This window comes from Canis lupus, chromosome 1 (genome assembly GCF_011100685.1).
Source record: "Canis lupus familiaris isolate Mischka breed German Shepherd chromosome 1, alternate assembly UU_Cfam_GSD_1.0, whole genome shotgun sequence".
Taxonomy (NCBI): domain Eukaryota; kingdom Metazoa; phylum Chordata; class Mammalia; order Carnivora; family Canidae; genus Canis; species Canis lupus.
In genome coordinates, this window is record NC_049222.1 from 59,836,564 (window position 1) to 59,853,838 (window position 17,275).

The 17,275-nt window shown below is 36.4% G+C and overlaps 1 pseudogene; it reads right to left on the minus strand.

Moving 5' to 3' along the window:
* Positions 1–6,451: 6,451 nt before the first annotated feature.
* Positions 6,452–16,954, minus strand: LOC100687379 (annotated as a pseudogene).
* Positions 16,955–17,275: the final 321 nt, after the last annotated feature.

The following is a 17,275-nucleotide window of genomic DNA, read 5'->3' on the forward strand; positions in this document are numbered from 1 at the left end:
AAGTTGTGTACCTCCCCCACCCACTCCCACTTTCAAAATTCACTTATCTCCTAGGGGTTGGTCAAATTTTCCATTTGAAGGAGGCAGCTTTATGCCCATAGCTTCGAGTGATACATGTGAACCCTGTGCTGAAATGAAGTCTATGGGTGTGATTACTTCCAGGGAAGTAAGGACCTGGTCCAACAGAGATGGTTTTCAAGACAGCATTATTTTCCAAAATGTGTTTGTGATTTTTTTTCCCCCCGTTATCAGGAAAAAGTTGACTACCGACTTCTCGTTTCTGAAAGCTGGTCTGTTAGAAGTCGTCTATGCCTCCTCCTCCTCCTCCTCCTCCTCCTCCTCCTCCTCCTCCTCCTCCTCCTCCTCCTCCTCCTCCCCCCCCCCCAACCTTCTCTGGAAACGTTGATTTTTAGCTCTGTGTCTGCTTGCCATTTTTAAAACAAAGGAAGCAGCTGGCAGTTTCCAGGACGGTGCCTCCGGTACAGTTGTTTCAGGTGTAGACTGTGCGAGAAGACGCAAAATTAAATCAGAAGTCATTATTACAGTTTTCACTTAAATCGTCATTGTTTGTTGTGCATCTGTTTTGTGTAAGAGGACTTACACCTCCAACGTTTCTGGTAAAGGGAGATTGTTTGAGGAGACTGGTCTTAGGGCTCGGTTATTCTGATAACTGCTATGAAATTCTCTGCCCAGAAGAGTGCAGCATATCCAAGCAGGGTAACAAAGTTTAGAAGGACCAAAAAGGAAAACGATTTTTAAAAAACTAAATGGTAATTTTTTTTTCCCAAACTACATTTGCAAGTTGTGGATAGGCTGAAAAGTCTGGATCGGTGTGAAATAATAGTGTTAACTTTCAACAGCTTTAAAATTCAGTTACCTCATGGCTAGTTAGGTAATAATTAGGGTTAATGCCCTAAAAGGTAATCCCTTTATGATCATCTTTCCCCTAATGACTTATTACTTTAATTATTATGTTTTAGGAAAGGAATTATTTCTTACACCCACAGAAATATTTTACAACTTTAATTTAAAAATAGTATACTAGTATTCCAGAAAGGCAATAAAAACTACTTTTAAGCCAATGTTAAAAGGGTGTTGAAGGGGGGGCGGGTATAGACCTAGTTCTACTTCCGGCACTCTTGAATTTTGATACCAGACCAGTGTGGACATTTAACCCAACATCTGTAGTGGAAATATTAAAAATCTAGCATATAGTCTTAAAGACAATTTTTCCCCTAAAAACTTCAAATTGGATTTATCTATAGTTTTTACATCTTTTAAAGTAACTGCTGTTTCTTTCTGCTCCCATTTATGAAGGTTACTTTAAGATTACTTTATTAATACTTATGTTTCTTATAAAACAGAGATTTAATGTGAATGAAGCCTGGCTTTAATGATTTGTTAAACAAGAGAATAGCATGGGTGGCTGATTATAGGATTTATTTTACATGGGGACAGTCGTCTGTGTTAGGTAGGATGAGAAATATGTGGGAGTGCTCATATATGGACTACAGCAAATTAAAAAAAATAATAATAATAAGAGAAAAGGTATTTAAAGAGACATACCAACTAAATTAACCATGTAAAAACTTTTAAAATAACCACACAAAATCCTGTATATTCATGGTAGAGGAGGAATACCGGATGGTCAATAAATTAGAAATTGCATTTTGTTGAAGTGAAATCCGACACTTTGCCCTGATTTTAATACCATAAGCACTTCTCGTTCCACAGATGGGAAAATGATGTTCTATATCTTGAGATAAAGCAAAAGTACAGGTGACCATTCTGGTCCCCAAATAATAAACCTTGACTGTGTCCCATAAATCCATACTCACCCACCACATCTACTTGAAGATATGTCATGATCTTTGTGAATACAATGATGGTGACAGAGCTGCTGTTTTTTCATTACGAATAATCCAATGCAAATTTAGCAACTTTAGTAGTTCTGTGTGGTTTTTCTGTTTAAATACTTGCTGTGTCTTCTAAGTTGGCCAGCTAGTCCTGACGTATGACTTCCTTGCACCTTTTGCAAGTTTGCCTGCAAACCTAATTCTTACTTTTTTCTTTTCCAATGCTTACATCTCTGTATCTTTTTTTCAGAATTTGTGAATTTTTGTGTTTCAAGATAAAATCTTTAGAGTCAACTAAGTTTTTTAAAGCTGGTTTTGGTTAGAGATATCCAACCAAAAATTCCCAAGTCATTTGGTTGCTTGGACTTCTGTGCTTTTAAAATAATATTTCATTTATCTTTTATATTAACATGCTGAAAAGTAAATATAGTAACAATTAGATGAGATCCGGCGCGTTCAGGGTGGTATGGCCATAGACTAAATACAATAATAATTATAAACAGAGTTACGGGGGCGGGGGAAGTGACAGTGTTTTTATAAAAAGTACGGTGAATGAATATTTTTATAAAGTTGTAAATTCCAAAAAATTAAAGTGCAAAAATATTTCTAAATAGGAAGTTTCTAGAAGGTCTTAGGTAGAAGTTTTCAGAAGAATACTTTTGAGAATTTTTCTTTTACTTTAAAATAAAGACTAGTATAACAAAAGAAACACACTTAACATACACGTGTAACTACTGAAATTACCCGACGCATCAGATTTCTGATAACATTTTCCTGTTGCTGATTTTCTAATTGTCTTCAAATTTCAGATCAGAATAGGTTTTGGCCTTTATTTATTTATTTATTTATTTTTTTAAAATTTTTTTTGGTTTTGGCTTTTATTTAAAAAAATGTAAAAAAAAATTTAAAGAAATGTAATATGTAAAAAAAAATAGTTCTTTTTTTTCCCCCCAATTGGGCAACTCTGAATTTTACATGAAGTTTATTAAGATAGGAATTAACCAAAGTTACTAAATAAACTATCAGTAATATTTGTGGTCATTTCACGAGCTACAGTTACATCTCTGGTTCTTTTCTCCCATTCCTCAATTTACTTTGGAACTGGCTGTATAATAGATTATAGGACTCCAATCATCTTTGTGTATGTGTGGGAGGGGGCGGTAAGAGGCTGAATCAGTGAGACCCCTCTGTCCCTACATGTCCCTGTTAAAATATTTGTTTTTGTTTTAAACACTCATTTCATAAATATGAGCAGTCCCCAACTTAAAAACATTGTGTTCCACTGAGTATTTGTACATTAGCTCTTTGGAACTTTCAGAGTGCTCCTCTCCATAGAAACAAAGTTATAAATGGTGCTTTTGGGTTGTAGTCTACTCTACAAAGATCTAATACTCTAGGGAATAAAAAAATGTTGGAAAAACACTGTTGCAATGCTAGTAGTAATCAAAGTAGCATTAAATTAGAAAGTGTTTTATTTATCTTGAATGTTGGAGCCTAAGGACAAACATTTATTTGAAAGAAAAGGAAATAGAATGATTATTTCAGAAAGATTCTAAACCTGCTTTCAAGGTCAGAAAGGTTCATGGAAGTTCTTAGGTATAGTTTTCCTTCATTACATAAAGTTTTCTTTTGGTTTCAAGTCTATCACTAGAATTACTTTTAGGATGTTTTTGCTTTGTTTTGCTTTGACTTGATTAACAAAAGGACTAAAAGAGAGAAGTACAAGGAGAGATTTTTCTGAGTGAAGTGGGCAAAAGTTTGAATGAGAGAGTGATTTATTATAGAGGACATGCATGTCCTTGGCTGTGTGACCATGGGTAATAAGTCACTGACCTTCTACATCTCCCATTCTTCATCTGTAGCATTGCTATGGCTCTTAGATTAAATGATATAACTGATGTGTCTGGCACAATAGGCATTCAAGAAATTTAATTCAATTTTTCTCCTTTCCTAAAAAGGGACTTAGTGTCTGGTGTAGTCAAAGAACCGTGTCTAGAGGATTCTTAAAAGGAAGAACCAGAAAAGTGTGGTAAGCAAGAAATTTAGGATTATGTGGTTCTTCACATGGTTGTCACTTACCAACTTCTGTACTCTGTTTAAGTAAAATCCATGAGAAAAGTCAGAGGAACAGCCTCAGATTTGGTAGGCAGAGAGTCCTACAAGTGTCTCCAATCTTTATATAAATAGGACCCAAAAGTTTGCCAACTAACCGACTTGATAGTCCTTTAAGCCTTTAGAAAATGTGAACGATGGCAAAGTCTCAAACTGAGAAGAATGATATTACTGCTCAGTGCACGAAGAATCAGGAAACCAAGGATTCAGGGCAAAAAGAGCCCTTGTATATAAAAACCTTTGAATTTTATGACTTGAGGGGAGTATATTATTTCAACTGAGTGAAAGGAAAGGAAAAAGTTTCTTTCCATGGCCAGAGAAAAGTATAAAATGTTTCCTCAGTTTTAAATTCATTAGATACATTTTAAAAGAAATCTCTTTTTCTTACAAAACAAAACCCCCTCTTCATTCATTCTCTGTCCCTTAAAAGATCATACAGTGTTCCAGAAAGACCAAGTAAACTCCAGAAGAGAAAAGTCACAACACATTATTCTGCCCAACTGAAATTTTTTTTCATGAAATAAAATGAAATGAAACCACATGTGCTTGTTCCTGTTTTGGAGAAATGATCTACAACTATGACACAACAGCACTTGGCTTCCCAATCTCATTGCAAAATAATTGTGCTGTTTGCACTACATATTCGGACTTGCACATTGTCCTTCCAGGCAGAACTTTGTCTTAGGCCTGGGTTTCTGTAAATGGTTAGGAATTCAGCTATGGTTCTTTGTCCACTGAGCTTATTTTTCAAGTTCACTTGGAGCATTCTGCAATAGGTAAATTCACTGGGGGCTAAGGTTAAAGCAGATCTATGTTGCAGATTGTTCCTGAACAAATTGTATCTGCTGAATTTTTTTAACCAGTAGTCTATTTGTTTAGTACAATGAATACTGGTCTGGACTGTGGGAAAGAGAGGGACATTTTGAAATTAACATAGGAAAAGTGAAGGGAAGAATTCCAAACTAATGACCCACAAATCTGGTGGATTTAATGGTCTGGAACTGGCAGGTAGGGTTTCTACAAATTACTAAACTTAAAATGTGTTGAGTTTGAGATACTTAATCTGGCTCTTAGATTATAAATAGTTTTCCAACATCCACTGAGATTGTTAGGTTTCCAGTTTCTCCTACATATGAAATGTGTATAATTTATTTCACTATTATGATGCTATCATAGCTTGAACAGTAATGAACAAGAAATGAAATATCAAGTGCCTAAACTTGTCATCCATTTTATATTCTTTCTTTATTTTTTCCAGTTTCAACAAATACCGATTAACTCCTTAAAAAAAAAAATCCAGTTGGTTCACTTTAAATCAAGTTCTCTCCATATATTCTAGGTGGTTGCTCTTTTTCTTAATTTCTTTAAGTCTTTAAACACACCTTACTTTGAAGGCAAAGCCTGCACCTTACTGATGGATTGAATGTGTGGTGTGTAAAAGAAATCAAGGTTGAATGTTGTTATTTTGCCTGAGAAATTGGAAGGTTGGAGTTTCCATCAAGTGAGATGGGGAAAACTGCAGGAAGTGGGGTGGCGGGAGGGGGGGTGGAGAGGGGAACCACTGCTAAATTACTGTAGCATGGTAACATATTTAAAAAATGACACATGGGGATCCCTGGGTGGCGCAGCGGTTTGGCGCCTGCCTTTGGCCTACGGCGCGATCCTGGAGACCCAGGATCGATTCCCAAGTCGGGCTCCCGGTGCGTGGAGCCTGCTTCTCTCTGCCTGTGTCTCTGCCTCTCTTTCTCTCTCTGTGACTATCATAAATAAATAAAAATAAATAAAATAAAAAATAAAAAAAATAAAAAATGACACATGGAATTAGGAGATTATGGAAAGGTTGTCAGTTTCTAAAAATATCAAGGGCTAGCATATGGGAATAAATGGCTGAGGGAGGGTAGAGACTAAGATTGAGAGGATCTTGGACACAACAACCACGTTTATCATGAACATAAATTAACCTTACTAAGGCTTATCACTTTGTTCCACTCCTCACCTGTTTTTCACAGAAAGCTACTGGTATATAGACAAGTGACCCAGGCACACTGACCTCACAAATATTCAAATCCACGCCTCTGCAAAGTTAGATACCTTCAAAATCACCCCCAAAAGTTCTACATCCAATGATGAACGGCCACATGGTATTGCCTGTTGCTGGTACCATATTTCTCTTGCTGAAATACCCTTAATATTCCATCAAAAAAAAAAAAAAAAAAAAAAACCCAAACAAATTAAAAGCACTTCTCTCATGAAGTTTTACTGGAAAAAAAAAAAAAAAAAAAACTCCTGTTCTATTATTTCTGTTACTGTTCTTGGCACACTACAAATGACTTCTGAATGGCTGACTTTCCAAATTGGAAAGAATATTGGTTTAAGAAAAAGCCCCAAATCAATCCAGCTGTTATTGCATCTTTAAAATATCACAAATAAGTCTGAAAAATCATCTGGCATCTTGCTGTTTCTCTGGCTGGACAACTTAGATCTTATTCATCAGCCTGCTGAATTGTTCTTTTTTCAGAAACCTAGACACCATCCCCAAATTTTCTTATGTCCTTGTTTTTAACTGTTGGCTTGCTGAATCAAGGCAACTGAATTTGATACAAGTTCAGTGTCATTTCCTTCAAGCATTAACTCATCTTTCTGGGCTTAAGATATTGAACAAGCAACACCTGGCCTCATCCAAACCCTGTGGATGTATTTTTCATGCAAGAAATTTTGGATTTCAACAAGAGAACCACTCTCCTGAATAACAGTGTTGATGGGGAAGTGAGTGCACAAAGACCTTATCTTATAATGGAAGGCTAGTGTAACACGTTGACCATAATTTGCATATGACTACAATAGTGGGAACAGCATCCAGTTCTTTTGCATTTCCCACCATTGGTCAACTTAGTCTCTTCTTTATCTTTCCAAGGAGACTGAGTCTACATTGATGTGATTGAAGTCCTCTTGCAGAGTTCCTCTGGGGCCCTTCAGGATAACAGTGCGTCCCTTCAGAGTGATGTCAATATCTTCTGGAATGTCAACAGTCTAATTGCTGAGAATGGACTTTATTCTTGCAGTAGATGTGGCAAAGAGAGACCATTTTATATTCTTAAAATTGAAATTCACATATATCCCTATCAAGAAATTAATTTCAATATTCTTAAAAGTAAGTAGCCATTATAAGGAATTTAGTTTACTTAAGTAATCCTAGAGCTAATTTCTTTTATTCCATGGGAGTTCATAAGGTAGAATAAATGACTATAAGAAGAAAGTTAGGAAATAAATGTAAATTTGTGAAACTTTTCAATTAACTAATAGGCTATATATAATGTTCCCTTAAGTACCTTTTATTAAGTGTGTGTAGCATCATCATTTCCCTCTCCTTGCAAAAGTGTTTTAAGTTCACATACACAGCTGGTGGGAATGTAAAATGGTGTGGCTGCTTTGGAAAATAGTCTGGCAGTTTTTTAAAAGGGTAAATATAGAGTTACCAAATGAACCAGCAATTCAGTGCTAAGTATATACCCAAGAGAAATGAAAATATCTGTGTACATAAAAATCTGTCCATGACTATTCATAATAGCACTATTCATCACACAAAGCAGCATTATTTATAACAGCCAATGGTGCAAACGACATAAATGTCTATCAACTGATAAAATATGGTACATCCATACAATGAAATATGATTTAGCAATAAAAAGGCATGAACTACTGACACAAACCGCAACATGGAAGAACCTTGAAAACTTTATGCTAAGTTAAAGATTGCAATCACAAAAGACCACATATGCTATGGTTCCATTTAAAGAAGTGTCCAGAATAGCTAATCCATAGGAACAGAAAGTAAATTAGTGATTGTCTTGAGCTGGGGTCCTATGGGAATGGAAGGTCACCACTAAAGGGTGAGAGATTTCTTTTGGGAGATGAAAAAAATGTTCTAAGATTAATTGTCATGACAGTTGCATGGCTCTGTGAATATGTTAAAAAATACTGAATTGTACACTCTCAATGAGTGATTTTTATGGTATGGATTTTATAGTATGTGAATTATATTTAAATAAAACTACTAAAAAAATAATGTTTTCCTTTCAGAGCAAGTTTATAAGAAATCTTTTTTCAAGAGCCATGGAATAGCTTAAGCAAAAATAAATAAAAATAACAAATAAAGTTGATATCATATTAAATAGTACTATTAAATATTTAAGCTTAAAAAGTAGCAAGTAGAGTGTATAAAGTCAGGAAACATTTTCAAGACCACAAGGAAAATGCTACAGTTCCTCAGCTTGAGAAATACATACTTTTATTGAGTAGTCAAACCAAGGGAATGTTTTTAACTTATGAATCACTTCTATACTCCACACTCTTTCCTATTAAGTAAAACATAGACAAGTAATAGCTTTCATATTTTTTGATGTGTGGAAAATTACTATTAAGTTAACTGTACCTCACAGCACTGTAGTGACCAAAATGTTTACAGGAGAATTGAGAATTTAAGCTGCTCAGAGTAGGCAGCTTAAACTAAGCAAAATGATTCAGGGGCACAGGAGTTAGATTAAGAATCAGAAGACCTATTTTTAAAACTAGCTCTCATTTCTGTGGATTATTCAAACATTTAGCCTCAATTTCTTCTGTAAAATCATGGGGACTCCTAATTGAAAGGGTTGTTGTGAAGATCAAATTATATATCATATGCATATCAGAAAATGTTCCACAACTATAACATATTATAACAACTATTAATAATCAATAGTATTAATCATTATATCATATATTTAAATATTTGTTATGATTAATTCAATATTAACTTATATTAAATTCAATAAAATACTATGTGTGTATTAAAATAATATTGAGTATTAATATAATAGTATTATTTACTAATATTAGTTAATTATTATTAAGTACTTGGAGATCCTATGATGAGAATTCTAATGCAAGAATCACTGGGAAGATGAGAGAGATAGAATTTGTATTTATTCTATCTACCTATCTGTCATCAGCAATATCTTTGGCTGAAAAATATCTTGAAGAACTGACTATTCAATTTTGTAAAGAAATTATGGATATTTAATAGGACCTAGTATCAAATTCATAGCAGAATCAATATATGGCTCTTCTGTGTTCAGTTAATCCTACCAAAATAAAAACCAGTATGCTGAATGCCTTCAAGAAATAGTAAAAATCAGGACATCCTGAGAAATTTAAAAATTTTCTGCTTTCTTATAGTATTCATACTCCCATTAAACTTAAATTTTTCCCTCTTAAATTGATTCTGCCTTTAATATTTTTACAATTTTATATTCTTATCACAAATATAAAACATATTTACTATAGAAAACTTAGGAGATATGGACCAACAAAAGAAGAAAAACCAAAAATTTTTACAATAACAGTGTGCTCATGTCTCATAAAGCAGCAGAGTGTGCCCTTTCAGTATGTTCCAATAAACTTTTTTTTTCTTCTGGTTTTCTTCCCTTCTCCTCCGTCTTGCCCTTAAAAACTATTTGTAGTGAGTAATACCCCTCTTTCCCACTTGACCTTGAAAGCAGATGTGTAATGCATTTGCTAACATGAAAACAATGGGAAATGGAAGAGGTTTTATCACTGATTCTCTTTCTAGTCACTACAGTTTTCTGTTTATGCTGACCACCTATTTCTCTACTTCCTCTTGATGCCAAATCATTAAAATGTGGTAACTTCTATTTTAGTGCAGAGACATGTTTTTTGCAAAAATTTGGGGAGAAATTAAGGAAAAAGGAAACCAATTCTTCCCTCCTCACAATCATATTTAATATATCTTACATCTTCCTTGTCGTTAGAAAACATACATCTAAAGGCAAAAGAATTTTTAACACATAAATGGAAAACAGTTAAACAATTTCTTTTTCAAGCTACAGAAATTTGGCATGTAGAAAGAATTATCTGAACTGGTCAAAGAGAACTTTTCTTAGCATTAGCTGTTCTCCATACTGCTTCAGCTCTTTTTCTGCAGGTTCAGGTTACCCAAACCCGGTTTGATTGATTAAAAGATGTACCTACTTTTTAGTTTTGGTTATGAATTGCTTTCCTCTTTGGGAGTTTTTAGTTCAATTTAAAATAGGATTGTTGGCTTTTTTTTTTTTTTTTTTTGGCTATTGTTGTTTTGTTTTGCCTTACCACTCACATGGTATCTACAGTTAAAAGAAATTGGCTTATTGGTTCTTTCTACTCCTCAAAATAGACTTTGTTGTGGTTAATTTCCTTCTTCAGTGTTACTGGTCTTTCTAAAAAACAAAGATTTAATTCTGGGCAGTGTTCTACAACAGCCTTTCAAGACATTTTAGTGACCAATCTTAAGTAAAAACAGAGTCCTTTGTCATTTCATGAGTGCCTTGCTGTTTATGCATTACCTGTAGCAAAATAAGGGACTTGGAAATTTGAAATGCAAATGTAAAATTGCAGCAGCTTTCAGATCAAGTTCAGGAGAAACTGAACACAGAAACAATGTGTTGAAATTGGGATACAAAGTAAATGGAACTCATTATTTTTATTTATTCTCATGTCCTTAATTTAACACAGGAAAAAGTGATGATGTAAAACTGTTTTTTGAAATAAATATGTATGTGTGTGTGTGTGTGTGTGTGTGTGTGTGTGTGTGTGCAGGCACACATGTCTGTCTATCTGTGGATGTCAGAGGTGTTTAGGCCAAAACTTCATTTCTAGCTTTTAAACTTATTACAACATCTTCTTTTTAAAAAGATTTTATTTATTTGAGAGAGAAAGAGAATGAGTGGAAGGAAGGGCAGAGGGAGAGAGAGAAGCAGACTCCCACTGAGCAGGGAGCCCACAGGTGTGGGGCTCGATCCCAGGACCCTGAGATCATGACCTCAGCCAAAGGCAGATGCTTAACTAACTGAGCGACCTGGGCCCCCCTGCAACATTCTTCTTTAAAAAGATAATTTCTTCATTTGCCCTTTGCCCCTCAACCTGCTTCGATTCTGTAATTCATAATTTCAATAAATATTTTGCCAATATCCTATAAACCTTTTGTCCTTCTGTCTTTTTGTCACATTTCTCTGGCAAAAACCTCAATCCCTTGGAAACACAAATCTCTACCTTTTCAGTGCCTTTGCCCCAGCTGCCAGTCCTTAGTAGAAAAAGTACAATATGGCGGACTGATTGCACCGGGATCCATATACAACTTCAACTGGGCCTGGAGACTGCCCTTCGAGCCTCCTGAATCTACTTGGTCAATTTACTATCCCACCTGACACAACACTTTCAGACCTTTTCCATTTTCTTCTACTCTCTCTAGCCCAGTAATTCCCAACTGGGGGTGATTCTGCCCCCCAACCCCAGCCCCTAGGGGATATTTGTCAATATCTGAAGACAGTTTTGATTGTCATAGCTGGAAGGACAGGGGTGGGGTAGTGCTGCTCACCATCTAATAATACACGGGAAAGACCCGCATAACACAGAATTATCTGGTCCAAAACGTCAATAATGTTGAGGCTGAAAAACTCAACTCTAGCACCTTCATGCTCAGCAGATGCTATTCTTCCTTTACAGAGAAAATAGCAGCCAACTTTTCAGCACTCTCTCATCTTTTCTATTTCAAACACAAAATATACATTTCTGCACAGGGTCTCCCATCTTCTTCCAACAGAGGGACTATCTCCTCCTGGCTGAGACTAACCCACCCCCTGTGCTTTGGACTTCAAAGCCTCTTTCTTTTCTCTATAATATTATACTACATATTATTCATTTTATCTTGTGTATATTCAATCTTGCTTTCTACATGCTTCCTTTTTTATTTTAAATGCAATAAAGTTTCTTCAACTATAAAGACCAAAAAAAAAAAAAAAAAATCCACAAAAACCCTCCCCTCCCTTCAGGTATTACTCTGTCCTCTCTCTTTGCAGCCACATTTCTTCAAGTAGTTGTTAATGACACCAGCTGTCTACAGTTCCTCACCTCCCACTCATTGCTCAACCTACTCCAGTCTGGCTTCTAGGCTCGTCACTCCATGAAAACAAGCTCTAATGAAGGTCACCGATGTCCTCCACATCCTAAAGTCCTGAGATCATTTAAAATTTTCATTTGACTTCACATCTCAGAAGCATTCAACAATGCTTTTTGAAACATCCTTCCCTTGATTTCTGTGACACAACAATCTCTTGGTTTTCAACACCTCTGATCAATTCTTTTGTTTCTTGCTTATTCATCCTTTTCTTGGCCTTTAAATGTAGGCATCTCCTTAAGGCTCAGTGCTGGAATTCCACATCTTCTTTATCTTCACTCTCTTTCTACTTACTGTCGTTCAGAACCATTGCTTCATTTAACATACATATGCAAGATACATAGTTTTAAAGATTTTACTTATTTACTTGAGAGAGAGAGAAAGAGAGAGAGACCATGAGCAGGGGTGGGGGGTTAGGGCAGAGGAAGAGGGAGAAGCAGGCTGAGCAGGGAGCCTGACACAGGGCTCAATCCCGGGACACTGAGACCATGACCTGAGCCAAAGGCAGACACTGAGCTGAGCCACTCGGGCAACTCAATATATAAGATATTTTTAAATTAATACGTCTGGTCTGGGCCTCTCACAGTTTTAGATCTGTAGATCTAGTTACCTGCTTCTTTTTTTCATATGTCTCAAACATTTCAATCTCAACATATCTCTAATTGACATCTGCCTCTTTTCTTAGACTCTTCTCCTTCCAACATTGCCTTTCCAGGTCCTGAGAAGATGAAATTTTCCACCTTCCATAATTGAACCTAAAAGAGTTTGATCCTCATCCTCTTCCATGTCGAGACAGCCAGTTCATAGCACATAGCCTTTCCTATTGCCTCTTTGTCTCTCAAGTAACTGATTCTGGCCAAATTATTCCTCTTAAAAGATGTTTTTGATCCTCTATGGTACTAGGAGTTCCAGAATGATCTGGTTCTTGTTGGTTTCTGAAGCTTGATTAGTCAGAAAAGTAGGGATTGCTTTTGAAGACAAGGGTACTTACTTGGGAGGGGTCTTTCCTTATGCTCTCATCCAAATTCTTTTGATACCACTTGTTCACTATCTTATTTGCATGTCAGAACTAGATAGATGGACATTAAGCTCTGACATTAAGCTGGGAGTGATGAAAGTCTGATTTTGGCCTAGGTTTTGCCAGAGATGAAAGGTTATTTCAGTCAAAACTAGAATAGTCACTTCTAGAACAGTCACCAGATGTTCCCAGGTTTTAGTTCATACCATGAGCCAAATACTTAGGTATTTGAATTTATTTCTTTTTTAAAGATTTCTGATGCTATTTAAAAAAACCTAACTTCTACCCATAGTCACTGACTTGGTCAAATCCTTCACTGGTAGTGGCAACAATGTCCCCCCAGATTTTATCCCTATTGGGTACCAGAGGGCAAGTGACTAAAGATGATAATTTAATTACCTTTTGGTCATTGTATACCATGAGCTTTCAGATTATCTTCCGATAACATCAAGGGTGCTTTCATACAGTGGTGCCTGGGTGGCTGAGTTGGTTAAACATCTACCTTTGGCTCAGGTCATAATCCCTGAGTGCTGAAATTGAGCCCCACATTGGGTTCTCTGCTCAGTGAGGAGCTTGCTTCTCCCTCTCCCTCCCACTGATGCTCTCTCTTGCTATCTCTGTCATTAATTCTGCCCCTCTCTCTCTCAAATAAATAATAAATAAATAAATAAAATCTAAAAAAAAAAAAAAGAGGCTTTCATGCTTTTCTATAATACTCTATTTCCTGGTTCTAAATTCTTTGGTTTTATAAGATGCTTCTGATTGCAAATAATAGAAAGCATTACTGGTCTCCTTCAGCTAATAACAAAAGGGGAAGGGACAGCTTTGTTAGAAAGATACAAAGAGTTTATGGAATCAACGTGTTACTGTTATTCCCTTAAATGAGGCAGTTATGCTGCTAGAGGGAATTAGAATTATTTGCAGACTTGTATTCAGAGTTAGAACACAGAAAGCCCCAGGATACCAATTATAAAAGTGAAATCCAGAAAGAGAAGGCTTAGACATCAAAATATTAGAGGACATTACCAATTCACATCAGCAATAATTTGGAGAATATATATAATAAGATAATTTAAATGTATATGACCAAAAATGGACATTTTTAAATTAGGCTGAATGTAATTATTGATACAAGTTCACTTTTAGGAGATTCCTAATTCCTGATACTGTATGATGGAAAGAAGCTGGTCTGGGTAACACTAAACTAGACTTAAAAATGAACTTGAGATGTCAGAAATGTCTTAGAATAATGTAGAGAAAATAATTCAAATAATTGGGAGATTGGAATGCTGGATTCGATTTATCATAGGTGTCCTGTTCAACTATCCATTAAATACATTCTTCAATCAATCCTAGAAGACATTCCATTTACTAGGGTTTTGAGACATCCATTGGCATATCGCAAAAGGGGTGTAGAGGTTATCCTTTAGAGGCTATGGGAGTAGCTAAAATAGAAATGGGTTTTCTGATTTCAGTAGGAACAGTAAGTCCCGAAGATGGTAAAAGCCAGATAGGTCACTCACCACTGGAGGAATGATGCCTGCTACTATAATGGCAGCAGGGTATAAAATGGGGGTGACTATGGGAATCTTTGCCAGTTGAATAATTGATCACAGAATCCTCAGTGTTTAAATAGAAGAACAGTCCCTTAAGATCATATTTTATTTCTCCAGCCCAAATCTACTGGTTTGGTGAAGAGTTCTTCTCTCTATACTACTCTATACTACAGTCTAATATATATGGCTTATCACTGATGGTTAGTCCTAAAATTTAGCTTTCGGGGTAAAGAATATATATCACAATGGAACTAGAGGTGGGAAGAGACATTATCTGGAGTTCTCCAGATAGACTACTACCTTGGAGTGTAAATTTGAAAATGGAGCATATAAATAAAGATGGGATGAGGGTTCATATTTGGTTATGGTGGCATGATTCTTGCAGTGTCCGGGGTATTCTGGCCAGATGATTCTTGTCAAAAGCCACTTCTTCTTATCACTGATTCTTGGACTTCTGGACGTGGTTTGATTCCTGTCTGGCTTCTGGGTCTTGTGCTCCAGCAGCCTTTGATTTGGTTGAGTTCATCACAGCATCTCTTCTCCATTTTCTTGCACTTAGTCAGAGTTCACTTATATAACTTGCATATGTTACTTGTATCTTAACAGACACAGCACTTAAATGCTCAGTGAATGGCAGCATCATTTATCCAGTTGAACAAGTCAAAAATCCAGGGTACATCCTTGATAATCCCTCTCTCTCTCCCCCACATCTAATCTACCACTAAATGTTATTGATTTTCCTTCTGAAATATCCCTTGAGTCTATCCACTTCTCTCCAGCTTTATCACTATCACCATCAACACCTTAGCCTAAGTCACCATTATATCTCACTGAGACCACAACAATCTATTTTGTCTACCTGCACTTTTCCCCATTCTTCTCTAAATGTAAAATCTGATCCTGTACCTGGGTGTTTTAATTTTTATAATTTTTAATTAAACATTTAGACACCCAACTGACTGGGGTCATGATCTTGAGGTCTGTGGAATCAAGGCCCGTGTTGGCTCTATGCTCAGAGCAGAGTCTGTTTCACATTCTGTTTCTCCCCCTCTCTCTCTGCCCCTCCACCTGCTTGCACATACCCCCCCCAAATAAATTAAATATTTAAATATTAAAATTTGATCATGTTGCACACTGCCCCACTACCCAGCTAAATCCTCTTTCTTTTAGTCCCCTGAGAATGTGCCTTGCTGCTTCCTACCTCCAGGCCTCTGCATATGCTGTTCCCTCCCTCTGGAACTGTCTTCTTCCTCTATTCCCTTCACATAGTTAACTCCTATTCATCCTTCACACCTCATCATATCTCCCTCCTGATTGCTGACTTAGTCTGCTCAGGCTGCTATGACAAAATTTCACAGACTGCATGGCTTAAACACAGACATTTACCTCTCACAATTCTGGAGACTGGGAAGTCCAAGATCAAGGTGTTGGCTGATTCATTTCCTGGAGAGGGCCCTCTTCCTAGCTTTCAGATAGCTGAATTTTCATCATGTTCTTACATGGTTTTCCTTGTTGCACATACCTGTAGGTGGGGGGGAAATCTCTTCCTCTGACTCCAAATCCTATTAGATTAAGGCCCCTTTCTTAAGACTTCATTTAATCTTAAGCACCTCTGAAAGACCCTATCTCCAAATATAGTCACATTGACTAACTTCAACAAATGAATTTGGGGGACACAATTTAGTCCACAGCATTCTTCCCCTGGTACCCCCCAAATTCATATCTTTATTACATGCAAAACATATTTATTCCATCCCAACAGCCCTCAAAGTCTTAACTCATTCCAGCATCAACTCCAAATTCTAAAGTCTCACCTAAATATCATCTAAATCAGATATGGGTGAGACGTGAGGTATGATTCATCCTGTGGCAAAATTCTTCTCTCTCACTGTGAACCTGTGAAACCAGACAAGTTATGTCCTTCCAAAGTATGGTGACAGGAGAAGCATAGGATAGACATTCTCATTCCAAAAAGTAGAAAAAGAAGGAAGGAATCCCAAGCAAGTCCAAAACCTCACAGGGCAAATTCTATTAGATCTTAAATCTTGAGAATAATCCTCTCTAGTTTGATGCCCTGCCTCCTGGACCTTAATCAGGGGTCACATCTTTATATCGGGCAGAGGCCATCTGACTTATTGAAATTGAGTTAGTGACCCTGACGATCTCTGAATCTCCATTAGCGCCATTTTTCTCTTTTCTTGAAGGATAAAGCATGTTTATAGCCAAATAGCTCAAGGGTTGCATCCTTATAGAATTCCAGAAGTATGATAGACTTCCTTCATTCTATTCTACTTTGTTCTTTTGGTCCAAACTGGCAGTATCTCTGCTGGCATAATCCCATCTCTATTCCTGGCTTCTGCTGAGATGACTGATTAAATCCATGAGCCACATCTATGATCTCTTTATCAAGTGGCTGCTCAGCCATACCCTTAGCATTCTCTTCAGAACAAGCTTTTTCATTCTTTTGCAATGTGAGTAGGTTTAGAGTATTTCAAATCTACAAGTTCTTGTTCCTATATATTTAACACTTCCTTCTTCAATTCATCTTTCTCTGCTCAAATTTTATTAAAGCAGTAAGGAGGAGCCAAGCTGTACCTTCAAGACTCTGCTTAGAAATCTCCTCCACTAATGTCCAATTTTACTGCTCAAAAGTTCTATCATTCACAAGACACTAGAACATAATTCAGCCAAATTCTTTGCCACTCTATAAGAAGGATCACCTTTCTTCCAGTTTCTAGTAATCTGT